Source organism: Nomascus leucogenys, chromosome 8 (genome assembly GCF_006542625.1).
Source record: "Nomascus leucogenys isolate Asia chromosome 8, Asia_NLE_v1, whole genome shotgun sequence".
Taxonomy (NCBI): Eukaryota; Metazoa; Chordata; class Mammalia; order Primates; family Hylobatidae; genus Nomascus; species Nomascus leucogenys.
In genome coordinates this window covers 22,023,051-22,050,301 of record NC_044388.1, presented here as the reverse complement: position 1 = coordinate 22,050,301, position 27,251 = coordinate 22,023,051, and the positions used below count along the sequence as shown (strand labels likewise).

Below are 27,251 nucleotides of genomic sequence, written 5' to 3'. Positions count from 1 at the left end.
GATAAATGCAGCAGAAAAAATAAAAGGGACAACAGTAATTCATTTAACTTGACCTCTAGGTTTCCCAAATTTATTTAAGGACACCTATTAACACCTTAGGGAACTCACTTTTAGAACTCTCTTAATCCAACTTTTTATCTGACCAAGGCATGGAGGGGTTAAATGATTTAAACCCTTAATATTTACACAGGTCACCTTGTGATGAATTTTTGTATTATTAAGTATTGAATTTCATTTTCCTTTAAATATCTAGTACTTCCTCCCTAGCTGTGGTGCATTTCTGCATTCCTTCACATGAGACATGATCATTAAGGTTCAAAGGCACTGAAGTGGCAGTGTTAGTAACAACTGTTGGTTGAATATTAATCAGATATTTGGTGAAATACTTTAAATATTATAGTTTATTTATTAATTCAACAAATCTTGATTGAATGCTTTCCTCTCTAGAGTAGCATCTTGTGCATATTAACAGGAGTATATGCAACTGTGGAATAACAAGAACAATAATAATAATAATACCTAAACGTTCTATAGCATTTAGCATGAGTCAGACACATGGGCTTTACCTTTATTAACTCATTTATTTCTCACAATAACCTCTATGAGGCTGGTTGCATTATTTTCCTCATTTCACAGATGGGAAACTGAGCCACAGAAAGGTTAAATAAATTGCCTAAGGTCACAGAACAAGCTAGTCAGTGATGGAGCAGGCTTTCAGTCTATTTCCAGTGGACAGACTCTTAACCACTCCTCTACACCATGTGCTTCATAGCATGTGGACAACAATTTATATAGTGAGGTCATTTCTATCTGCCAGTTTATTTAATGAGCTTGGGGTGGGGGTTCCATATTTCTCTCAGAGTAAAAGTATCTTGCTGCATTGAGTGTAATCCCTTTGTTTAAAAATCCTACTGTTTAGATGCTACAACACCTAATACTAGCTAGTTCACCTGCTAAAATAAAGATCTGTTCCAATGTTGTGGTAGAAATGACAGTGTGGGCTTCTAAAAGAAGTGTAGGCTTCCAGCAGGCTGCTCTCCAATGTGGCAAAATCCTAAGGAACTACTCAAGGGCAATTTTAACTATATTCAATTTTCACTGAGGTAGTTAAATCCTCAACTACCATTTGAGATGTGCACGGTGCTGAGTACTTGCCAATGAGATATAAAGAAAAGTCTGCTGGGGACTTCTGGGAAAGCCATGACTTTCCTCATAAAGGGAGACAAGTACAGCTTCAGCCAGACCTTTCTCTTTCAGCCTTGAATGCAGGTATGATGGATGGAGCATTGGAGCAACCACAAGGGAAAATAATACAGACATGAAGAAAACAATAAAGACGCTGTCCCTGACATCACTAAGCAGTCAGCAACTGCCCACTACCAAACTTATTGTCATGTGAAAAATAAAAACCTCCAATTCTTTAAGTTTTGGGGGTCATGTTTTTTGTTTTTTAGATGGGGTCTCACTCTGTCGCCCTGGTTGGAGTGCAGTGGTGTGATCTTGGCTCACTGCAGCCTCAATCTCCTGGGCTTAGTGGTTCTCCTGCCTCAGCCTCCTGAGTAGCTGGGACCACAGGCATGCGCCACAATACCCAGCTAATTTTTGTATTTTTTGTAGAGATGGGATTTCCCCATGTTGCCCAGGCTGGTCTTGAACTCCTGGACTCAAGTAATCGGCCCACCTCGGCCTTCCAAATTGTTGGGATTACAGGCGTGAGCCACCGCACCCAGCCCATGTTTTCTTTTATTCTAACCAAAACATTCCTTTACTGATATACCTACTCTGATGGCACTTACTATTCATCTGGACAAAGAGAAATTAATTATGTATAGCATATAGATCAGAGCATACAGCATATAGATCAGAGCATACAGCATACAGAGATATAGATCTCCGTATCTAGCATTTAGATATAGGTAGATCTGTATTATAATTATATTTCCATTTACAAACCGAAGTTTGTTTCTCCATATTCTCTACAATTCACTTAAATTTTTAATTGAGGCCTTGTTTTGCCAGGCAGTGGAAACTTAATTTCCTCAATCCGGATGGGTATTCTCCTGTGTCTAAGGGGCATTGGGGGAAGGTGGGCTTCACTGGGTCAAGATACTGGTGGAAGCAGGCATCTGATCTCAGCCATTATCCTCCCACACTAATATCTGTGGAGACATTTATTGTGTCTGGGTCCCTCATTTGTGACTAAGGGATCCTTTGAGCCCAGCCCTTTCAGTGAGTTCCAGGAACTTCTTGGGTGCATAGGGAAGCAACCCATGCCATACAGGGCCATGCCTTACAGGGCCAACCATTTCTCATGCCATACAGTGCCGTGGAGAAAAGCAAGACAAGATGATGCCCCACCCCAGGAGCAACATGGAGCCAAGGGAACCCCGCCTCTCCAGGGAAGCAGTGACTGAATATGCAACCTCGGGAACCCATGATTCTCCCACAGATCTTTGCAACCCTCAGGTCAGGAGATCCCCTTGTGAACCCACTCCACCAGAGCCTTTAGTCTGACACATAGAGCTATGTGGAGTCTCAGCAATGCAGCTGCTCTGGTCGGGGGCATGCATGGAGACCCAGGAGCCTTAGATACTTGCACTCTCTGGGCTTCCTGGCAAGAGCAGCTGCAACTCTGGCAAAGCAGGAGGTTATACCTCTGTACCCCTAGGAAAGAGGTTACACCTCTGTACCCCTAGGAAAGAGGGGGCCGAGCAGCAACAGTCTGCAGGCTCCACTTTCACTACTCCTCTCTGGAAAAGTCCCACTGGCTTGGAGTTCCAGCCAGCCACCAGTAGTGGCACTGCACCTCCCTAAGAAAGGGCTTCCAGGAGGAGGGATGGGCTGCCATCTTTGCTGTTTGGGTGACTCAGCCATTCCAGCCTTCAGAGAGTCCATGCTGTCCAGAGGCAGAAGGGATCCCCCAACATAGGACAGCTGCTGTATGAAAACATGGCCAGACTGCTTTTTAAAGTGGTTCCCTGATCCTGTTCCTCCTCACTACGTAAGACTTCCCAACTTTTGGTCTCCAGCCACCCTCTCCAGTGTTCTCCAGCCAACAGAGTTTTGAAAACCCCCTGGGGTGGAGCTCCCAGAGGCAGAGGGGCAAGTCGCCATCTTTGCTGTTTGGGTGACTTAGCCATTCCAGCCTTCGGGCTTTGGAGAGTCCAAGCTGACCAGGAGAGGAAGTGGTACCCCAGCACAGCACAGCTGCTCTACAAAAACGTGACCAGACTGCTTCTTTAAGTGGGTCCTCCATCCTCTTCCTCCTCACTTGACAAGACCTCATGACTGGGGCCTCTAGGCACCCCAGCCAGTGTTCTCCAGCTGACAGAGGTTTCAAACCTCCCTGGGACAAAGCTCCCAGAGGGAGGGGTGGACCGCCATCTTTGCCATTTGGGCAATTTGGCCATTCCAGCCTTTGGGCTTTGGAGTGTCTAAGGTGACTGAGGCCTGAAGCAGACCCCAAGCACAGCACAGCTGCTCTGTGAAAATGTGGCCAGACTTCTTTTTTAAGCAGATCCCCAACCCCATTTCTCCTCACTGGGTGAGACCTCCCAACTGAGTCTTCAGCCACGTCCTACAGGTGTGTTCAGGCTGGCAAAAGGTCTGTACCTCCTTAGGATGGAGCTCCCAGAGGGAGGGACAGGCTGCCATCTTTGCTGTTTCATAGCCTTCTCTGGTGATGCCTCCAGGTACTGGAAATTCCAAGGGGACTAGGAACTGGAGAGGACTCCCAGCATACTACATATAGTAGCCCTACAGAAAAGTGGCCAGACTGTTATGTGGGTGCCTGTTCCCATATCTCCTCAATAGGTAGGTCCTCCAGGCCTGGTCCTGGGCCTCTAGCCACCCGCAACCAGAGCTATCAAGCCAGTAGCAACTCAGCAACTTCCCAGACAGAGCTTCCAGGGACAAGTGAAAGCTTCTCTGACACTGCCTCTGTGGTGGAACTGTCCTTGCTACCCTTGGACTAACAAAGAAACAAAGACCCTCAGTGCATTATCCACACATCCAACAAGTTGTAGTCGACCCAAGGAAAGGAAGCTGGTCCATCTCTCCCGGGTCCCACACAACCCTACTGCTCATCACCAGACAGGGAACCCCTAGCTTAGGTCCATGGCACAGATCCTCCATCCTGGGCTGATTGCACTGAGCAATTGCTGGCCCACATCTCTCTGGGGTAGAGCCCCCAGGAGACAAGCAAAGTGGTGGGGCAGCTAGCCAGTTGATGTGGAGCACAGGTGGTTTGGAGCAGGAGTGACTGTAGTGGAGCATAGCCAGGAATGGCCATCCCTCTAGGTTCAAATTGCTCCCATAAGAGACTTTAGCCCCAGGGGAACTATTTGACCTGATCTCTGCAGAATGGTCTTGCACATCAGATGGGGCTGGTCTGACCTGAGCACTCCTTGGTCTGTTGGCCACTCCCAGGGCCCAGCCTGACCACACATGCTTACAGGGAAGTCTTGGATGCCCTGGGGGCCCACAGCATAGCTCCTGTGCTGGCAGACCACAGAGAGCTTGCTGGAGAGCTCCAGCAAGGCGGCCCCTACAGCCGTGCACCAGTCCACATGTTCCCTCCCCATACTGGAACTTCCCCTGAGCCCATGGCTACTCCCCAGATCACTTCGTTCATGCACATCTGCATGGCCAGGTTTTGCTTTACTTGCCCAACCTGCACACAGGTGTGCAGCATCCCCAACCCTCCACTGACCACCATTGTAGACAGAGCCTTGGTGGACACCAAGCCAGGAAACCCCACCACTGCCAGTACCCTGCCCTTGTGCTAACACTGTGCAGAGAACAGGGGATCCTCCCACCCCCTGAACTATTACTCCTGTTTGCAGGGCAGAGAAGGCACCTAGACCTCTGCTGGCCAATACCTTGCCCCAAGCCAGCACCACCTCCGGTGCAACAGCACACACAGTCCCCAGCTGCCTTGCCTCCTCCACTGTGGTAAATTCCCCCAGGGAGACAGGCACACCCACATCTACTGGCACTCTGTTAAAGCTGCTGCACCTCAGCCCACCCCCAAACACAGTGGACTCCAAAGCTTGAGGAGCCAAAGTTGGGACCCAATACAAGTCCCTCAGAGTTACAGCTCACAGTCCAGGAGTTGGGGACTGAGCATTGGCCCCCTAAAATCTCCCAGAAATGAAGCCAGTTGGCTGAATACACCATATACCACAATCAAACCCTCAAGGTAATCAAATAGGATGAAAGAAAAAAAACCCATCCACAGGTCAGCAACCTCAAAGATTAAAGTTAGATAAGCCCTCACAGATGAGAAAGAATCAGTACAAGAATGCTGAAAACTGAAAGAGCCAGAGTGCCTTCTTTCCTCCAAATGACCTCATCACTTCTTCAGCAAGGGTTTGGAACTGGGCTGAGGCTGAGATGGCTGAAATGACAGAAGTAGAATCCAGAATATAAATAGTTATAAGTTCATTGAGCTACAGGAGTACATTGAAGCCCAATGCAAGGAAGCTAAAAATCATGATGAAACATTGCAGGAGCTGACAAACAAAATAGCTAGTATAGAGAAGAATGTAACTGACCTGACAGAACTGAAAAACACACTATAAGAATTTCATAATGCAAGTATTAGTAGCAGAATAGACCAAGTGGAGGAAAGAATCTCAGCGCTTGAAGACTGGCTTCCCGAAATAAGACAGGCAGACAAGAGTAGAGAAAAAATAATGCAAAGGAATGAACAAAACCTCTGAGAAATATGGGATTATGTAAATAGACTGAATCTATGACTTAGTGGTGTACCTGAAAGACATGGGAAGAATGGAACCAACTTGGAAAACATATTAGAATATCATCCATGAGAACTTCCCCATCCTAGCTAGAGAGGGCAACATGCAAATTCAGGAAACGCAGAGAACCCCAGTAAGATACTTCACGAGAAGATTATCTCCAAGACTCATAATCCTCAGATTCTCCAAGGTTGGAAATAAAGAAAAAATGTTAAAAGAAGCTAGAGAGAAAGGCCAGGACACCTAAAAGGTGAATCCCATTAGTCTAACGACAGACCTCTCAGCTAAAACCCCACAAGCCAGAAGAGATCAGTGACCAATAGTAACATTCTTTAAAGAACTTCCAAGCCAGAATTTCATATCTGGCCAAACTAAGCTTCATAAGCAAAGGAGAAATAAGATCTTTTCAGACAAGCAAATACTGGAATTTGTTACTACCAGACCTGCCTTACAAGAGCTTCTGAAGGAAATACTAAATATGAAGAGGAAAGACTGTTATCAGCCACTACAAAAACACACTGAGGTACACAGACCAGTGAGACTACAAAGCAACCACATAAACAAGCGTGCAAAATAACTAGCTAGCATCATGATGACAGGATCAAATCCACACATATCAATATTAACCTTAAATGTGAATGGGCTAAAGGCCCCAATTAAAAGACACAGAGTGACAAGTTGGATAAAGAACCAAGACCCACTGGTATGGTGTCTTCAAGAGATCCATCTTACATGCAATGAAATACATAGGTTCAAAATAAGAAGAAAAATCTACCAAGCAAATAGGAAACAGAAAAAAAGTAGGAGTTGCAGTCCTAGTTTTTGACAAAACAAACTTTAAACCAACAAAGATCAAAAGAAACAAAGAAGGGCATTACATAATGGTAAAGGGTTCAATTCAACAAGAAGACCTAACTGTCCTAAATATATATACACCCAACACAGGAGCACCCAGATTTATAAAGCAAGTTCTTAAAGACCTTCAAAGAGATTTAGATTCCCACACAATAATAGTGGGAGATTTTAAAACCTCACTGACAATAGATCATCCAGACAGAAAATTAACAAACGTATGCAGGACCTAAACTCAGCACTGGATCAAATGGAGCTGATAGATATCTACAGAACTCTCCTTCCAAAAACAACAGAATATACATTCTTCTAATTACCACATGACACATGCTCTAAAATCAATCACATAATCAGAAGTAAAACACTCCTCAGCATTGCAAAAGAACTGAAATTATAACAGTTTCTTGGACCACAGCAGAATCAAATTAGAAATCAAGACTAAGAAATTCACCCGAAACTATGCTATTACATGGAAATTGAATAACCGGCTCCTGAATGACTTTTGAATAATGAAGTTAAGGTAGAAATCAAGAAGTTTTTTGAAATTAATGAGAACAAAGATACTATATTTCAGAATCTCTGGGACACAGCTAAGGTAGTGTTAAGAGGGAAATTTATGGCACTAAATGCCCATATCAAAAAGTTAGAAAGATCTCAAGTTAACAACTTAACATCACAACTAAAATAACTAGAGGACCAAGAGCAAACAAATTCCAAAGCTAGCAGAAGACAAGAAATAACCAAAATCAGAACTGAACTGAAGAAGATTGAAGCATGAAAAGCCATTAAAAAGATCAATGAATCCAGGAGCCAGGATTTTTTTTTTTAAATAATGTACTACTAGCTAGATTAATAAAGAAGAAGAGAGAGAAGATCCAAATAAACACAATCAGAAACAACAAGGCAGATATTAGCACTGATCCCACAGCAATGCAAACAACCATCAGAAAATATTATGAACACCTTTTTGCATATAAACTAGAAAATATGGAAGAAATTGTTACATTCCTGGACACATATACCCTCCCAAGACTGAACCAGGAAGAAATTGAGTCCCTGAACAGACCAGTAATGAGCTCTCAAATTGAGGCAGTAAATAGCCTACCAACCAAAAAAAGCCCAAGGCTATATAGATTCACAGCTGAACTCTAGCAGGTGTACAAAGAAGAGATAGTACCATTCCTACTGAAACTATTCCCAAAAATTGAGGAGGAGGAACTCCTCCCTAACTCATTCTATGAGGCCCACATCATCCTGATATAAAACCCTGGCAGAGATACAACAAAAAAAGAAAACTTCAGGCCAATAACCTTGATGAATATCAATGCAAAAATCCTCAACAAAATACTGGCAAACTGAATCCAGCAGTACATCAAAAAGCTTATCCACCACGATCAAGTAGGCTTTATCCCCAGGATGCAAGGTGACTCAACATATGCAAATCAATAAACGTGATTCATCACATAAACAGACCTAAAGACAAAAACCAAATAATTATCTCAATAGATGCAGAAAAGGCTTTCAACAAAATTCAACATTCAACATTCATTCATGTTAAAAGCTCTCAATAAACTAAGTATTGAAGGAACATACCTCAAAATAATAAAAGTCATATATGAAAAACCCACAGCCAACATCATACTGAGTGGGCAAAAGCTAGAGGCATTCCCTTTGAAAACCAGTGCAAGGCAAGGATGCCCTCTCTCAACACTCCCATGCAACATAGTATTGGAAGTATTGGCCAGGGCAGTCAGGCAAGAGAAAGAAATAAAGGGCATTCAAATAGGAGGAGAGGAGGTCAAATTATCTCAGCAGACAGCATGTTCCTATATCTAGAAAACCTCATAGTCTCCACCCAAAAGCTTCTTAAGCTGATAAACACCTTCAGCAAAGTCTCAGGATACAAAACCAATGTGCTAAAATCACCAAAATCACTAGCATTCTTATTCACCAACAATAATCAAGTCAAGAGCCAAATCAGGAACTAACACCCATTTACAACTGCCACAAAAGAATAAAATATCTAGCAATACAGCTAACTAGAGGAGTGAAAGATCTCTACAAAGAGAACTACAAACCACTGCACAAAGAAAAAGAGATGATACAAACAAATGGAGAAACATTCCATGCTCATGGATAGAAAGAATATTGTTGAGATGGCCATACTGCCCAAAGCAATTTATAAATTCAATACTATTCCTGTAAACTACCATTGAGATTCTTCACAGAACTAGACAAAACTGTTTAAAATTCATATGTAAGCAAAAAAAAGCCCAAATAGCCAAGGCAATCCTAAGCAAAAAGAACAAAGCTGGAGACATCATACTACCCAACTTCAAACTATACTACCAGGTTACAGTAACCAAAACAGCATAGTACTTGTACAAAAACAGACATCTAAACTAATGGAACAGAAAAGAGAACCCAGAAATAAGACCATAAACCTACAACTATCTGATCTTCAACAAACCTGACAAAAGCAATGGGAAAAGGATTACCTATTCGATAAATGGTGCTAGAATAACCCGCTAGCCATATGCAGAAGATTGAAACTGGACCCCTTCCTTACACCCTATACAAAAATTAACTTAAGATGGATTAAAGACTTAAATTTAAAACCCAAAATTATAAAAACCCTGGAAGACAACCTAGGCAATACCATTCAGGACGTATGCATGAGCAAAAATTTCATGACAAAGACACCAAAAGCAATTGCAATAAAAGCAAAAATTGACAAATGAGATCTAATTAAACTAAAGAGCTTCTGCACAGCAAAAGAAACTATCAACAGAGTAAATAGATAACCTATGGGATGGAAGAAAATTTTTGCAAACTATGTATATGACAAAAGGTCTAATATCCATCATCTATAAGGAACTTAAATTTATAAGAAAAAAAAACAACCCCGTTAAAAAGTGGGCAAAGGACATGATCAGACACTTTTCCAAAGAAGACATACATGTGGCCAACAATCATATGAAGAAAAGCTCAACATCACTGATCACTAGAGAAATGCAAATCAAAACCACAATGAGATACCATCTCACACCAGCCAAAATGGCTATTAATAAAAAGTCAAAAATAACAGATGTTGGCAACATTGTGGAGAAAAAGGAATGCTTATACACTGTTGGTAGGGGTGTAAATTAGTTCAACCATTGTGGAAGACAGTGTGGTGATTCCTCAAAGACCTAAAGACAGAAATACCATTCAACTCGATAATCCCATTACTGGGTATATACTCAAAGGATATAAATAATTCTATTATAAAGACACCTGCCATTTTAACTGGCATGAGATGGCATCTCTTTGTGGTTTTGATTTGCATTTCTATAATGACCAGTGATGATGAGCTTTTTTTCATATGTTTGTTAGCCACATAAATGTCTTCTTTTGAGAAGTGTCTGTTCATATCCTTTGCCCACTTTTTGATGGGGTTGTTTGTTTTTTTCTTGTAAATTTGTTTAAGTTCCTTGTAGATTTGGGATACTTGACCTTTGTCAGATGGATAGATTGCAAAAATTTTCTCCCATTCTGTAGGTTGCCTGTTCACTCTGATGATAGTTTCTTTTGCTGAGCAGAAGCTCTTTAGTTTAATTAGATCTCATTTGTCAATTTTGGCTTTTGTTGCAATTGCTTTTGGTGTTTTAGTCATGAAGTCTATGCCTATGAAGTCTGTATCCTGAATGGTATTGCCTAGGTTTTCTTCTAGGGTTTTTGTACATATGTTTATTGCAGCACTATTTACAATAACAAAGACTTGGAACCAACCCAAATGCCCATCAATGATAGACTGGATAAAGAAAATGCAGTACATATACACCATGGAATACCATGCAACCATAAAAAAAAATGAGTTCATGACCTTTGCAGGGACATGGATGAAGCTGGAAACTATCATCCTCCGCAAACTAACACAGGAACAGAAAAGCAAACACTGCATGTTCTCATTCATAAGTGGGAGTTGAACAATGAGAAGACATGGACACAGGGAGGGGAACATCACACACTGGGGCCTGTCGGGGTGGGGGGCAAAAGGAGGGAGAGCATTAGGACAAATATCTAATGCATGCAGGGCTTACAACCTAGATGACGGGCACATGTATACCTATGTAACAAACCTGCATGTTCAGCACATGTATCCCAGACTTAAAGTAAAATAAAATTTAAAAAGATACCTGCATGCATATGTTCCTTGCAGCATTCTTCACAATAGCAAAGACATGAAATCAACCTAAATGCCCATGAATGATTGACTGGATAAAGAAAATGTGGTACATATACACCATGGAAAACTATGCAGTGGTAAAAAAGAGCAAGATCATGTTCTTTGCAGGAACATGGATGGAGCTGCAGGCCATGATCCTTAGCAAACTAACACAGGAACAGACAACCAAATACCACATGTTCTTACTTATAAATGGGAACTAAATGATGAAAACCCATGGACACATAGAAGGGAACAACACACACTGGGGCATACTGAAGGGTGGAGGGTGGGAGAAAGGAGAGGATCAGGAAAAATAACTATTGGGTACTAAGTTTTATACCTGGGTGATGAAATAATCTGTACAAAAAACCCCCATGACACAAGTTTACCTATGTAACATACCTGCACATGTACCCCTAAACTTAAAACAAAAGTTAAAAACAAAAACTGAAGATAAATGTCTGCCTAGGTATCAGATATTATAGTCATTTTGATGGCAGTGCAATTACATTTCATTAATAAAAGAATGCTTAAGAGGATCAAATAACTTACTAAATAAGGCAAGTAAAGTATGATTCATATGAATATATAAATATTCATAAAAAATTGCTACATCTTATGCAACCTCTGCCTGGGGATGAATTTTGTTGATTTGTACTTTTGATCTTCCAGTTAAAATTTCTGCTCATTCTGACTTCTAAAACCTGCTTGAAGATAACATATTCATATCCACAAACTCAGATCTCACATTTCTGTATAATTGTGCATCACAGAACCAGATTAGAGTTCCAGTTACATCTGTCAATTCGATGACCATTAAGCCATCTTCTTTGCATTTTCAGATAAAGATGATTAACTTGAAAAGGGAATCCATTTTTAAAAGGCAAATATTCTACCTTTTTGGTTATAGAAAGGAATTCTAAACCAGTGATTTTTTTTCAGAATTATTTTTTTCAAGGGTATGAAACATTAAGACTACTTCATGCTTAACATTTGTTATTTTAATAAGAAGAGCTCTAATTAAATACAAAGACCACCCTCCTTCTGCTTTAGGTTGGACCTTTGCATTCCTTTTACCTGGCAGTAGTGTGCATTCTTACTTGTAGTTAATTATCTGTGTTCATCTCTTTCACTACGCTGTCCTCAGAGCCCAGACCAATGCCTAGCACACAGGAGGGCCACAAAACAAATCTGTGAGCTGTCTGATTAGTCAACCCCATTGGTTCTACCTCATTGGCCCCTCCCTGTCCCATCTCCCTGGCAGCATGCTAGTCAGTGTCTTACCAGCTCACATGGACATCATCATACTCCCCTCCTCACAGACTGCTCGCCTCCAGTCTTTGCCTCATGCAAGCCATTCTGCACAATTCTGGTGAACCCACCTGCTAAAATCCCTTGTCCATTACCTTGCAATTCTCAAAACCCTTGACTGGATTCCTGTTGCTCACTGAAAGAAGTTAAGCATGGCAGTTAAAAGTGAAAATTCTGGAATCAGACTGCTGGAAGTCAAATGTTGGCTCCCACTTTAATAGTTGTGTGACACTGGGCAAGTGTTACACAAAAGTAGTATCACCAATGTTAGAATCAAGTCCAAATTCCTTAGTGTTAGCCAGGGCATTCTACCATCTGATGTTAGCGAGTGTGTTCAATTTTATCTTTTTGTCTTCTACCCTTTCCCCTACACTGTGGGCCATCTCCTGAGGCTGATAGGTCTATATCCAGCTTTCCTACTTCCAGACTTTTGGGGCCCATTAGAATGTCTTGCTACTGCTCTTTGCTTACATTGTTTATATCATTTTCATCCTTCAAGGAACACCTCAAGTCTCCCTGCTTCCACAAAGCCTTCCCTGATGGGATCAGACCCCACTGCTCTCACCTACAGCTCTTAGGAATCCCATCCCATGTTTTCCAGTTAAGTAAGTACTTCCCAAGGCAACTCTTATTTTTTTCCACATACATTATTTTTAAACCTCAAACATACAGTTCAACTTAGTTCATAACACTCTATCATTGTTGGTTTATGGAAGAGCCCTTATTTTATTTTCTTGTATTATTTATTTTATTTAAAAATGTCTTCCTTTTATTCCCCATTTCTCAGTCCTAGTATTCGTCAGTATTATACTCTTTATTTCATCTTCCTTATTACTTTTTCCCCTCAACTTTATGTTTTTAAGACCTACCCATTTTGATAGCTGGATATATGACTCTAGTTTGTTCCTTGGAACAGCTGAACAGAATTTCATTCTTTTTGCTTGGACTGCATTTTATTTCTTCATTCTCTCATTGAAGGGCATGAAGCTTGTTTCAAGTTTTTTTTCATGTAAAATGCTGGGATGAAAATCTTTGCTTAGCTCTCAATTTGTATGCCTGTTCATTCTTTTATTCAAAATATATTTATCTGGTGCCAGTCTATGCTAAATACAAGTAGCTACTGGGAGTACAGCATGACTGGGAATAGACAAAATCCCTTCCCTTATTTTAGTATGGAAAGAAAATAAATAGACAATAAACATACAATGCTAGGTTATAATAAGTGCAAGGAAGAAAATAAATCAAGATAAGAGGACAGAGAGCAATGGGGGATACTGTTTCAAATACAGTGGTCAGGAAAATTGTCTCTGAGAATGTGGTAACATTTGAATAGAGACGTGAATGAAGTTAGAGAGCGGGCCATGCTGATATCTGGAAAAGGAGCATTCCAGGCAGAGGGAATGGCAAGTGCAAGACGTGTTCCAGAACTAGCAGTGGGTGAGGCTAAAGCACAGTGAGTGAGGGGAGGCTGGAGGGGAGCACGGAAGAGATGAGACCACAGGAATAGGGTGGAGCCAAATCAGATAGCGTCCCCAGGCCATGTAAAGACTGACGTGTCCATTCTGAGTGAAGTAGGAAGGATTTTGAGGAAAAGAATGACAAGACCTGACTTTTTGAAAAGATCCTTCTGGCAGCTGAGTGGAGAATAGATGACAGGAGAGTAAGGATGAGAGGGAGAATCCAGTTAGGAGACCACTGCAGTTGTCCTGAGCAGAGACGGTGGTGCTTGGACTGAGTGGTGGTGGTGGAGGTGGGAGAAGGGTAGGAATACTGCAGCATATTTTGAAAGTAGAGCCAATGAGATTTGTTAATGGATTAGGTGTGGGGAACGGGAGGAAGAGAAGCATGAGGGGCGACCCCAATAGTTCTGACTTGAGCAGCTGGGAAGATAAAGTTGTACCATTTATTAAGAGGAAGACAACAGGTAGAACAGGTTTCAGGGAAAAACCGATGGTTTGGTTTTAACATTTTAAGTTTGAAATGCTTATCAGACATCCAAGTGGAGCTGTCAAGAGGGTAGTTCTGGAATTTGGGATTAAGGTCCGTGCTGGAAATAAAACTAGAAAGTTCTCCTGGTATACATGATGCTTAAAGCCAAGCTTATGCAGGGAGTGAGTGTAGGTTGAGAAGAGAACAAGTAAGGGACTGAGCCCTGGAGCAAGGCAACACATGGAGTCCGGAAAGGGGATGAGGAGCCAGCAAAGGAAAGTGAGAAGTAGACGCCATGAGACAGAAGACTCAAGCAAGAGAGAAGCATCCCTGGGGCAGTGAAGAAAGGGCCTCAAGACAGAGGAAACTATCTATTATGGCCAGTGGTGCTGATGGGCCCAAAAAGGGGAAGACTAAGAATTATGGACAATTCTTTGGAGACATTTTACTATAAAGGGAAGCATAAGTATGAAGCAAAACATAAAGGGGAATGTATAAAAGAGGGATGTTTTCTTTCCTTTTTTCTTCCCTTTTCCTCCTCTCCTTTCTCTGCTTTCCCTTCCTACCCCTCTCCCTCGTTCTCCTCCTCCTGCTGTGTGGGGACTGCTACAGCATACTGGTGTGAATGACCCAACAGGGTGGGAGAAATTGATGATCAGGAGACAGTGGTGACGGTCTAGGAACATGGTTCGTGAAGAGATGAGAGAGATGGAAAGAGTTAGTGTCAGGAAGGGAGGAAGGCAGAGGATACAGGCACACTTACTGGTAGATTGGTAGATTTGGCAATGGGAACGTGGGGAAATATTTTTCTGTTTGCTTCTGTATTCTCAATTCAATAAGAAGTGAGGTCATCAGCTGAATGTGAGGAAGAAAGAGAAGATATGAGAAGAAAGAAGTTGAGAAGGACAGTGATGGATTTGAGAAATATGGTAAGATTACCTGAAGATCAGTTTGATTCATAGGCCAGGTAGAGTGGGAGCGTGGGAGTTTGTGTGGGGCCTACACATAGAAGAGGATTTGTGAGATCATAGGGTGTGCATCTAGGCAAATCCACTAAACATTGCTAATTGCTCTCCAGAATGGTCTCACTAGTGATGTATGGGGTTTCTGCCTCTCCAAATTCTCATAGGCACTTTAGGAAATCCAGGTTTTTTATGTTTTCTATACTTTTCAGGTAAATTTGTATTTCCCTATATACTTTTCATTTCTCTGATTTTTATTTTTTTTTATTTTTATTTTTTATTTTGAGACAGAGTCTCGCTCTGTTGCCCAGGCTGGAGTGCAGTGGCGTGATCTCGGCTCACTGCAACCTCTGTCTCCCGGGTTCAAGTGATTCTCCTGCCTCAGCCTCATGAGTAGCTGGGACTATAGGCGTGTGCCACCATGCCCGGCTAAATTTTTGTATTTTTAGTAGAGACGGGATTTCACCGTGTTAGCCAGGATGGTCTCAATCTCCTGACCTGGTGATCTGCTCGCCTCGGCCTCCCAAAGTGCTGGGATTACAGGCATGAGCCACTGCACCCGGCCCATTTCTCCGCTTATTAAAGTTGAGCATCTCTTCCCACGCTTATCAGCCTTTCCACTTCTCCTTCTGTGAAATGCTTATGTACATCTGTCCTAATTTGTGTTACCTGAAAAGCAGGTCTCAGTCACAGACTTGGGTGCAGGTCATTTATTCAGAAGTACAAGCAAGGGAGTAAAGACAGCAAGACAAGGAAAGGAGAAAACCCACTAAAGGGTAAGTTATGGGCAGATAATTGCTGTGGGCAACCAGGGCTCAGTCCTGCTGAGGACCCTCTGAGGACCTGTGTTGAACACGCCTCAGAATTGTCCTACCAGGATATGGGGAAGCTAGGCTGTTTATATGCTACTCACTGGTCCTCTTTGGTTGAGAGCTGACCCTGGTGAGATTCAGCCACTAGCTTGTCCAATTTGCACTGCACCTGAACTAAGCAAGTTCCCACAGTACCTGAAAAAACCTTGAGGCTGAGAAAGAGAGAGGCTCCCACACAGGTGGGAAGCAGTGTGCATGCTGGGAACCTTTGATAGTAACTGCAGGGGAACTCAGAGATGGGCCACAAATTTGGGCAGGGCATCAGCAGGGTCCCCTACAATGTCCTCATCCTTTTCTTATCCACTTGCAGGAGTTTCCTGTGTGTTCTAGTTATTATTTTTTGTCAGTTATTACCACTTTGTCACCTCCAAATCTATCATACATCTGGTAACTTTGTGGTATCAGAAATCTTTAATTTTGGTGTCATTAACTCCATTGATTGTCTCCCTTGTGGTCTGTACTTTTCAGCACCTTACAAAATTCTTCTCCATTCCAGTGTCACAAAAAAAAATTCTCCATTTGCTGCTAACAGATGTATGGCTTTGCCTTTCATGTTTAGGCTTTTACTCTACCTAAAGTTTATTTTTGTATATAGAAAAAGGTGGGCATCTATTCCAAGTTTTTCCCACATGATGAACCAATTTTCTAGGGACTATTGATGAATTCATCTTCCCTCTACCAGGCTATGATGCTACATACATATTCCAAGTTCCCATGGACATATGGATCTGTTCTAGATTCTACCCATTTGTCATTCATTCAGTTCTTCAACCTATTCCTTATATTGGCAATTGTAATTTTTATATCTAGTACCTTTGATTGGCTCTCCTTCAAACTACTTATTCTTGTTTCATATTTGCAATGTTTTATTTGGTATTAAGATTCCTATTCATATCTGTCAATAGGTCTGCTTCTTCTGCTGTAGGCTGTTCTGTTTGTGGTTATTCTTTCACAGTAACTGTTTTTCTTAAATTGTCCCAAGTTCTTTTTACAGTGGTCTCATTGTCAGTCCTTTGAGACCATCAACCACCTCTGCTCATGAGGCTAACTGGCGGAAGTAGCAAAAGCCCATGGCCAGGTGGGTGTGGGGAATGGATGAGATACCTTTCTACTGAAGCTTCATGAGACCACATTTTCCCCTTGGTGCTCCTCTAGATATTTCCCCCTCCCTCCATCCCAGGTGTCACTATCCTCCTGGGACAGCCACCCTGTTGACCAGTAGTGGCAGTACTCATCCCAGCCAGGCTTTCCCTTTTCCTATTGTCCCTTACTACCCCACGTCCTGCTCCCACCCCAGACTTTTTACTTCCTAACAGGACATCCCAAGATCCTTTATTCATTACTCATGACATGACCTTCAAACTCCTGATCACTCACCAATGGGCACATTTTAATTTGTCATTGTCCTTCTGAAGATGTGGTGCCCAGATCAAAATACAATGCTCTGAGTGTTCATATGAAAACATTTTACCAGGTAAATATCAAGGTTGTAAAGATTATTTCTGTTTCCTTTGTTTCAGCCAGGAAGTTTTCAGTTAAATATTTTAATTGTTAAGTCAATCATAAGGAAATCATAAGATGTGAGAAAATTATCTTAGCAAGGGAGAATGAGATTGTTAGACTCACATAATGGATTATAGTGAGGAAAGAGTTGATAGAGATGGGATGATTAAAAGCACGATATTAAGCAGTCTTCTTAGGTGTGTGAATCGTCCTGAACTGCACCTGGGACAAAGAAATTACAAGAAGACTAAGGAGACTAAGGAGAAGACACAGTGAAATGTAAATAAAAGAACAAAGGATATGTGTATATAAATGGAGAAAAGGAAAATTCTAGAGTCTGAGAAAGTCAAGAAAGAATTAAATACAGAAATGTGAAGCCCCTGAAAAAAACAGAAACATTCATGAAGTTTCCCCATTCATTTCTGAGTGCAGTTTTTAAAGTGGAAAAAGAATCGTTATCTTTTTAAGTGAATGAAATTCATAATATAAATTGTTCATATATTGCTGCCTAAACTTTGCTCTCTAAAAATTGCTTCTAAAAACTATGAAATAGGGACATTTACATGTAAAACTATTTAAATAAATGTCTACAACTAAATCAGAGAGTGTGTTTTTGGAAGATAAAACCAACTGGTTTTGAAATTTAAGAATATTTTTATTCTCAAGAATAGAATGAAAGATTTTTATTAAGAAATGAAAAGAATTTTCCAGCTAGTCAATTCACACTTATCCCTCTGCCGGATTCAAGTTTCAAAGATATGGAGGCTTATATGTTTGTGGAATAAAGGAAGGAAGGAAAGAATGAAAAAATAGGATGAAACAAGGAAGATGGAGAGGAGAGCAGAAGTCAAGACTGCTGATAGCATTGTCAGAATTTAGGCCATCGGGGCCTTGTGAATTTCTTCAGTGATGTCCCTGTTGAATCATGGTGGTAAGGACAACTTACAACTAAGCACTTGCAGGCTCTTGCTCTATCCTTTTATTCCTTTATTTTCTAGAGCTAAAAAGGATCTGATTAATGTTTGCAACCATGTCAAATTGATGATGATGATAGTGACAACATTGGATATCACCCCTTTCCCTGCTCTTCTTTTTATCAGAAGTCCCTGAAAAAGTTATCTGATGTGTTCACCTCTTCTTGATTCACTCCTATACCTACTCCACTTCCTCGTCTTTCCTTTTCCCTTGAAGCCACTCCAACCAGGCACTTACCCTGGCCACACCACCAGAACAGGGTACCCAGAGATCTCCACTTTGCTAAACCCAACCAGTGACTACATCTCAACCACAGATCTTTGCTCTGTAAGCAGTATGTGATACAGCTCATCATCCTCTTTTTAAAAAACTTTAGAAATTCTTCTGGCTTCCAGAATTACACACTTGCTGAGTGTCCACTTCTTACTTCCCTGGCTGTTCCTCTCAGGGCTACTTTTCTTGTTCCTCCTCATCTTCCTGACCTCCAAGTGTGCTCCAGGCCTCAGTTCTTAGCCTTCTTTTTGTATCAATATTCACTCCCATTCATAGGCCAGCTTCCTAATTTTCATCTGACTGTAAATCTTCAGTGGGTGTTAAAGATGAAAAAGTTTTGCATGCTATATTAGATGAATAATTTCGGCCCAGCAAGATATTCATGTCCTAGTCCCCAGAGCCTATTAAGTATGTTACTTTACACAAAAGGGACTTTGGAGATGTGATTAAGTTAAGGATCTTGAGAGGGGTTGATTATCTTGGATCATCTGGGTAGGCACAATCACAGGGCCCCTGTAAAAGGGAAGCAGGAGGGCCAGAGTCAGCAAAGAAGTTATGAAGAGAGAGGCAGAGATCATGGAGAGACTTGACGATGCCTCAGTGCTGGCTTTGAAGATGGAGGAAGGGGCCACAAGCTAAGGATATGAATGGCTTCTAGAAGTTACAAAAAACAAGGAAATAGATTCTCTCCTAGAGCCTCCAGAAGAAAAGCAGCTCTGCTGACACCTTGATTTGAGCCCTGGATGACCCATTTCAGACTTTGGACGTCCAGAATTGTACATAATAAATTCGTGTTGTCTTAAGCCACTTTGTATAATACGGTACAGCACTAACAGGAAAAACTTACATACATACTAATAATTTGGTACACAACCAATAGGAAAAACTTATGCACGTACTGAAGTGTTTTGAAGTAAAGTACACTGATTTCTGCAAATTTCTTTGATATGCATCAAAAACATAAGTTTACTAGACAGAGGCATGGATAGATAGTTAGAAGCATGATAAAGCAATCACAGCAAAATATGCATGGTAGAATCTAGATGGTGGGTATATGGATACTAACTTAAAATTCTTTCAACTTTTCTGTATGTTTGAAATTTAAAAAAATAAAATGTTAGGCAAAGGGTTAGATAAATTATGAATTTTTCCAAAATTTCAGTTATTTGGCTTCCTAAAAAAATATATATATATATATATTTTTCTCAGAAAAGGCCTTGAATTTCTCTGGATATTTTATACTTCTAACTGTCTACATTGTCTGGTCCCCCTGGTGACTAAATGCATATATTTTAGAAAGGGCTAAAACACAGCAAAGGTAATTAATCAGACCCCACGGAGACTGAAGGCTTAACCTTGACATCAGTAGTGACAAGCATAGTCAACTGAGCTACGTAGCCTAAGAAAAAAGTAATAACCCTATGGAATGCTAATATATAGATTTGCAAATGAATTAGCTCTATAACTTATCAAATCTGAACTACATGAGGTACCCTGAAAATTGATAACTGTTCCATACTTTAATGGAAAAACACCAAGAAAAAAAACTTTGATGTAACTTTCATTCTTTCAAGAAGAATATGTATCACTCACACATTTATGAGAAACTTCTTATTTTCCTAGGGAATACTATTGGGCAGTTAAGAAAACAGGCAGTTTCTGAGGGCCTTTTTGTTTATTAGGGAGTAAGATTAAAAGAAAATCTCTGGCTGTGATTTCTTGGGTGAAAGGATGTAGGGAGAACTGGCTTCTTTGGAATTTTTTCTGATACAGGCTCAGGGGAATGGGTATGATTTTAATACATGAGCTGCTGTTTTCCATACTGAGTAATGCTTTTTCTTACTCGACATCTCTCTTCATCATCACTGCACAGTGAGGCTGGGCTCAGGCTTGCGGGTTTCTGCCTGAGAAGGCACACTGCAGATAATTTAGAGTCAGATTCTGGGCTTTTGAGTTTCTAAGCAGGCCTTTGAAATTCATGAGAGAAAAACAAGGGTTTTAATTTACAAAAGCTGTGCTTTCTGGGAGAGAAAACCATTTTGAGTTACAAAATTTTGGTTGGAGAATCAAAAACAAAGCTCTGAAGAAATCAGAGCATACAGTATAAGCCATCACCACTGGCTCTCCACCTGGCTGCATGATAGAACCACCTGGGGATGTTTTCTAAAAACGTCATTGCCTGGGCTGGGTCTAGACCAGGTGAATGGAAACCTCTTGCTGTGGGGGGCTCAGTACTGGTATTTTTAAAGTCTCCCCCCTAATACCCACACACTAGGTGATTCTCATGGGCACTCAGTTGAGAACACTGCCCAACTCAACAGAACAGAAACTCACTAGATGACCATGCAGACTTCCCCACTCTTTAAAACTAGGTCAGAGGTACTTGAATTATCAGGCTAGAGTCAGATTCGAGCTCCAGGCTTATACGTTGCTGTGGGCCTCTGGGAAAGGGTCCTGCTCCTTGGAGGGTGATGGAATCTTAGATAGAGTTGGTGGGGGTACCTAAAAGTGAGAAAAGTGCCTTGTTACTGAACCAAACCTGGGTCCATTGGCCCAGCACAGTAAAGACAAATATCTGTACCAAAGTTTGCAGCAAGAAAAAGGAGGGCATTTATTTGCAGGGTGCCAAGCAAGGAAAATCAGACAGCTATTGTGTGAGATCCTACTTCCCCAGTGGCTTATAAGCAAGGGTTTTTCAAAGGCAGGGGAACATTTTTGGAAACAAGTTACAGGTATGAAAAAAAAAATAGAACCTTGGGACCCCGAACTCACTATACCAAAGGGCAAGTTAAGCTTAGAAGCTGAGTCACAAATACTGTCTTCCTTTGGCTCCCAGATAGCTGTAATTTCACAACCCCATGTCATAGCCTCATTTCCTCTACTCCCTCTTTCCACATTTGCTTCATCTTATGTAAAATGTAGACTCACTGAGCGTGAGACAATGCATCATTGATTTTTTCCTCTATTCCCTCTTTTCACATGTAAAATGTAGATTTACTGAGGCTAATAAGAGCCTCACAAGAACGTGACCACCTGCCTCACTGCCTGCCTCCTTTTCTTCCCCCACCTGCTTGCAGTTCCCCTTTTGTGAACTGAAGTTCACAAAACCCCCTTTGGAAAAAACATAAATCACAGGAGCATCTGTGATTTATGCTTTTTCCCAGGCGCATCCTCAGCTTTGGCCAAATAAACCTCTAATGGATGGAGACTTGCTTCAGTCACTTTTTGGTTTACATTTTGGTAACCACAAAGGGGCTTTCTGAGTGGAGTTGGCTGTTGGCCTGTAGCAACTCTCCTACTGGGGCCCTAGTACCAGCTGGAGCTCTTTATTGCTCTGACCTATTGGATGATTTGCTGAAGTCTGAGAGTTTCTCCCTCCAGATATCCCTAATCACTCAAAAATTTCCAGTTGAGATCTGAAGTTTATTCTGCTGCAGAACTCCTTTTCTGGGAGTTCTTACTTCTAACAAGGAAGAAGACTTTCCTGCTTCCATGATGGCAGAGAGCAGTTTTCAGCTTGGGCCCTATCTCCAGGTAAGGAGCTGGTTTGGGGTGTCATTTGGGGATTTAGTAGCTGAAGGTCAAGGCTTACCGTCAGTTGGCTGTAATTTCTCTTTGTGCTCAGAAATCTCAATTTTATGTAAATTGTGTGACTGCTTTTTTCTGTTTTTTTGTCTGTTTGTTTCAGTCCATCTTCCATTAGATTTAACCAACTTCTGGCCCCCTCTAAAGCTGACTAAAGTCCCTGCAGCTGTAGAAAGTCAAATTCCACCTCTAAAAACCCCAGCCACTTAAGAAAAATCACAATTTGACTATCTGAAATGTTTCATGTAATAAGACTGCCTTTCTAGCCTCTCTCTCTCATTGTGCTATTAATTTAAAGATTTTAGAGATCTCCTATTCTAAACTATTAATGAAAAGATCAGATACTTTAAGGGAAGCCTAATAGTTTCATGGCCAGCCTTAAAAATTATCTTTACTAAATTAAGAGCAAAGTCTGACCGAAAATAGTTCTGGTGGTTAAAATTTCCACCACAGCTTGGGTTTGCTTCCTGATTAGGGAACAACAAGCACCATTCTACCTTGTAGCCTAATTGTTAAAACCCTCCACAGCGTGAGTTTGATTCCTAGTCAGGGAACCAGCCTGTCTTGGTTTAATATTTATGTGGCTTTGGGGGTACCAATGTATTATTGATCTTTTCCCCTTCTGTTGACAGCTTTTGATTTCCTGTCTTCTGTCTGTGATGGGGGACCCAAGGCTCTTGGCCTTCACGTAGGGACAGTAAGATGAAAAGCTAAGATCCTAGAAAATATGGCCTGAAAGAAACATGGGTTAGACCCTGTTTATGGCTAGTGAAACTTTCCTTTCTCTTAGTTATTTTTGGGGTGATTCTGGATCTTGTAAAAACTACTCGTCACCTCCTTGGAGATACCCCGTGCGTGCATCTGTGGTTATAATTTTGGTTAAGGTAACAGAGAGGATATCTTTGGTGAGGATGTTCAAAAGCCAAAAATATCAGCTATTTGCCCCAGCTAAAATCTGGTAATAAGAGATTTGAAGGGATTATTTTAAAAATCTGAATGGAATTGGCTTACTCCAAAACTTCAAATCTATGATTAGAAGTCAGCTTAATTAAAAGTTGATATCCAAGGTAGATTTTATATATATATATACACGTGTATATATAGCCATTACGCTTTTTCTCTTTTTGGATTCTATTTTTAGGAATTTTTTAGTTGACTGAAACATTAAAATAACATTACATTCTTGGTACTTCTGCTCACTTCCTTTCTTAAAAATTGTTCTATTTATTTTTACTCCACCCCGTTCCTCCTTCCTCTTTGCCATCTTCAGTCTCTTTTGGATTGTGTTACCTAACCTGTTTGGCTTTTGGGGGTACCAGAAATTGCTTTGTACTGTGAAAAAAAGACTTGACCATGGAGTATATATTAAATAGGGAATGGGTTGATCAGAGTGGGCTAATTGGCTTGGGTTGTTCACTGGCCTCTGGGGAATGTCCTTATAGAGAGGAACACTGTGGAAGTGTAACTGTCCAATGAGTTCACCTTGCCCACTGCCTAGACAAAGCCAATTTATCAAGACAGGGGAATTGTAATGGAGAAAGAGTAATTCAAACACAGCTGGCTATGTGGGAGACTGGAGTTTTATTATTACATTTAGGGATCAGAATTTTTAAAGATAATTTGGCAGGCATGGGCTTGGGAAGTGGGGGGTGGTGATTGGTCAGGTTGGAGATGGAATCACAGGGGGTCGAAGTGAGTTTTTCTTGCTGTCTTCTGTTCCTGGGTGGGATGGCAGAACTGGTTGAGCCAGATTACAGGTCTGAGTGGTGTCAGCTGATCCATGGAGTGCAGAGTCTGTAAAATATCTCAAGTACTCACCTTAGGTTTTACAATAGTGATGTTATCCCCAGGAGCAATTTGGGGAGGTTCAGATTCTTGGAACCAGAGGCTGCATGACCTCTAAACTGTACTTTCTAATCTTGTAGGTAATTTGTTAGTCCTGCCTGGGCAGACTGGTCCCCAGGCAAGAAGGGTGTCTTTTCTGGAAAGGACTATTATCAATTTTGTTTCAGAATCAAACCATGAACTGAATTCCTTCACAAAGTTAGTTCGGCCTATGCCCAGGAATGAACAAGAACAGCTTAAAAGTTAGAAGCAAGATGGAATCGGTTAGGTCTGATTTCTTTCACTGTCATAATTTCCTCAGTTATAATTTTGCAAAGGCAGTTTCAATTTTCCAATTTATATATATTTGGATCAGGTTTACATTAATTACAATGTTAACTCTTAGCAACTTATTTTTAGTGAAAAACCTAAGAGGTAGCATTTTTAATTATGTATCAGATGCAGAGCTCAGGACAAAAAACAGAGCTGCAGATAAGGCATGGCCCTTCTCAGCTGAACCAGGAGGTATAGCTGGGCCTGGGAGAGCTCCACCTGTCATTAAGCCTTATTGTAGCCATTTTTTTTATAGCCTATATTTTTTATACAAAGTATATAAGGAAAGTAAGATGAGTTTTGATAAAAAAAAATTATAAGAAGGCATAGAAATGTGATTTTTGTTAAAGTAATTTTACCTCGTTTAGAGGATTTTTATTATTTTTAATTAAAGAAGTAAAAACAGTGTCAAGTAAAGCCATATGAATATAGAAAGGTGAAAAAGAGTGTAAATTTTTGTCCTAAGGTGCAATGATAGGACAAAACTGAAGGTTTAAGCAAGTTATAGAAAGTTTATGAAATTGGTCTTGTGAAAGGAATTCTGTGTGTGCTTAAATTGGCTAAAATGTAAAAGGGATTATTTAGTTTTCCTATAAATTAAGCATTAATATCAAAAGCACACCAATGTGAGAATCTGGGCCCCTGTGTCAGACTAACAGGGTTTTGTTTGTTTCTTTTTTGTAGTATTGATACACTCTATAACAAAAGATTGAAAAAGTTTTTTAAAGGCTTATGGAAATCTTACCTTATGGTCTAACTGATTGAGATTGGACAGTTTTATTTATAAGGTTTTGTGAAAAATTAGCTTTAAGTCATTGTTTTCCTAAGGCAGGAAATGGCTGTGATTCCTGATCTGAAGAGTTTTATCTTGGGTAGTACTGGTTTCCAATGATCGATGGTTTAGGTACACAGGATTTGGAAAAGGAGTAAACTGGATTATGTTGGCCTCCACCAACTAGAACAGGACAGGCTGAAAGAATTGTTGACAAAAGCAAAAATAAGAAGGGAAGACAGAGTATTTGGTTTGATGGAAGGGCTATGACAGTGAGGATCACACTTGGGAACCAGAGTGCCATCTCGTGAAACATGAGGAATACAGACACCACGTCAAAAAGCAGAAAGAGAGCACACTGACCAGAACAAATAGCACTCTCCAAACAATGCTAGGAAATAAATCTCCAGATCCACCAACAGAAGCTTTGATAAGACCTCTCCTAAGTCACTAGAGATTGTCAAACACCACGAGTCTAAAAACAGCCAGTTGTTTGCTGCTACCCGGAAGTTCAGGAAAAACACAGCTCCATCTCTCTCTAGCTGGAAGAATATTGACCTAGCAAAGTCAAGTATCAAGATATTTGTGTTTATGAGCCCCATTAAGAGCAGGACTACAGAGAATGGCTTTCAGAACAAGAGCCCCCAGAAACTAGACCCTGTTGAGCAGGGTCAGGAGAATATGGTGGTGACTGAATAGCCAGTTGGAGCTATAGAATAGTGGCTGGAGAATAGTAAGTTGGAGCTTTACTGGACCCCTGTGCATGGAGCAGGTCAGGATGGGAAACAGGCCCTGAATACACCCACTAGTGCCTCAGGTGTCTGGCCCCATGACTACAGCCATGACCAGGGCCCTAGCTGTTAATGGGAAAGGTACATCTGTGTTTATGGATGCGTTAACAGCCAATGGAACAACCAACATGCAGACGTCTGTTACAGGAATGACACCTGGGAGAAGAAAATTTATTGATGACAGAAAAGGCCAACCTTTGGCAAGTGATTGCATTTTAGCATGAGGCGAACAGAAAGTGCCTCCAGATAGAGAGATATTGTCATCAGGAAGCAGGATGATTTCACCCACTTTGCTATATTCACAGAATCATTAGAGAATAACTCACTAAATTTCAAGGTAATGAAAGAAGTCCAGGCTGGGCACGGTGACTCATGCCTGTAATCCCAGCACTTTGGGAGGCTGAGGCAGGCAGATCGCTTGAGGCCAGGCCAACATGGTGAAAACCCGTCTCTACTAAAAATGCAAAAAAATGAGCCCGCTTGTAATCCCAGCTGCTCAGGAGGCTGAGGCAGGAGAATTGTTTGAACCTGGGAGGCAGAGGTTGCAGTGAGCTGAGATGGCGCCACAGTTTTCCAGCCTGGGCAACAGAGTGAGACTGTCTCAAAAAAAAAAAAAAAAAAAAAGAAATCCAAAGTGCTTTGAGCACAGCCGCTACTGATAACAGCAAGCTTATGCTGCTCAGTGCCATCAGCAGTGCCTTCTGTTGTGCACTTGACTTTATTTATTTTATATAGCATTCAACAAATGACAGCAAAAGAGAAAGCACTAAAACAGCAGAAGCTATCAGAAACTTTGTGAATACTTTCATACAGTTTCAGAAATCTATTATCGTAGTAGTCAATGGCCCAGCCATTAGGCTAAGTGCATCTATATTGCCTCTTTGCAATGTGGTCTGGACTAATGAAAAGGCTTGGTTTCCACCACTCTCTACTACCTTTGGACAGAATCCAGATGGCTGTTCTACCATTGTTTCCCAAAATAATGGAAGCGGCATTTGCAAATGAGATATTGCTCAGTGGGCAGAAGCTGACCTCACAGGAGGCATGTGGTAAAGGTCTGGTAGCCCAGGTATTTTGGCCCGGGACCTTCACCCAGGAAGTTATTATTTGAATTAAGGAGTTTGCCTCATGTAATCCAGTTGTGCTTGAGGAATCCGAAGCCCTTGTGTGCCGCAACATGAAGATGGAGTTGGAGCAGGCCAATGAGAGGGAGTGCAAAGTGCTGAAGAGAATCTGGGGCTTGGCCCAACTGATGGACTCCATGTTAAAGTGCTTGCAGAGGAAAATTGATGAGTTGTGA

At 41.2% G+C, this 27,251-nt stretch overlaps 1 pseudogene; it reads left to right on the top strand.

Annotated features, from left to right (window-relative positions):
- The first annotated feature begins 1,318 nt into the window (after positions 1 to 1,318).
- Positions 1,319 to 27,251, top strand: LOC100583494 (annotated as a pseudogene).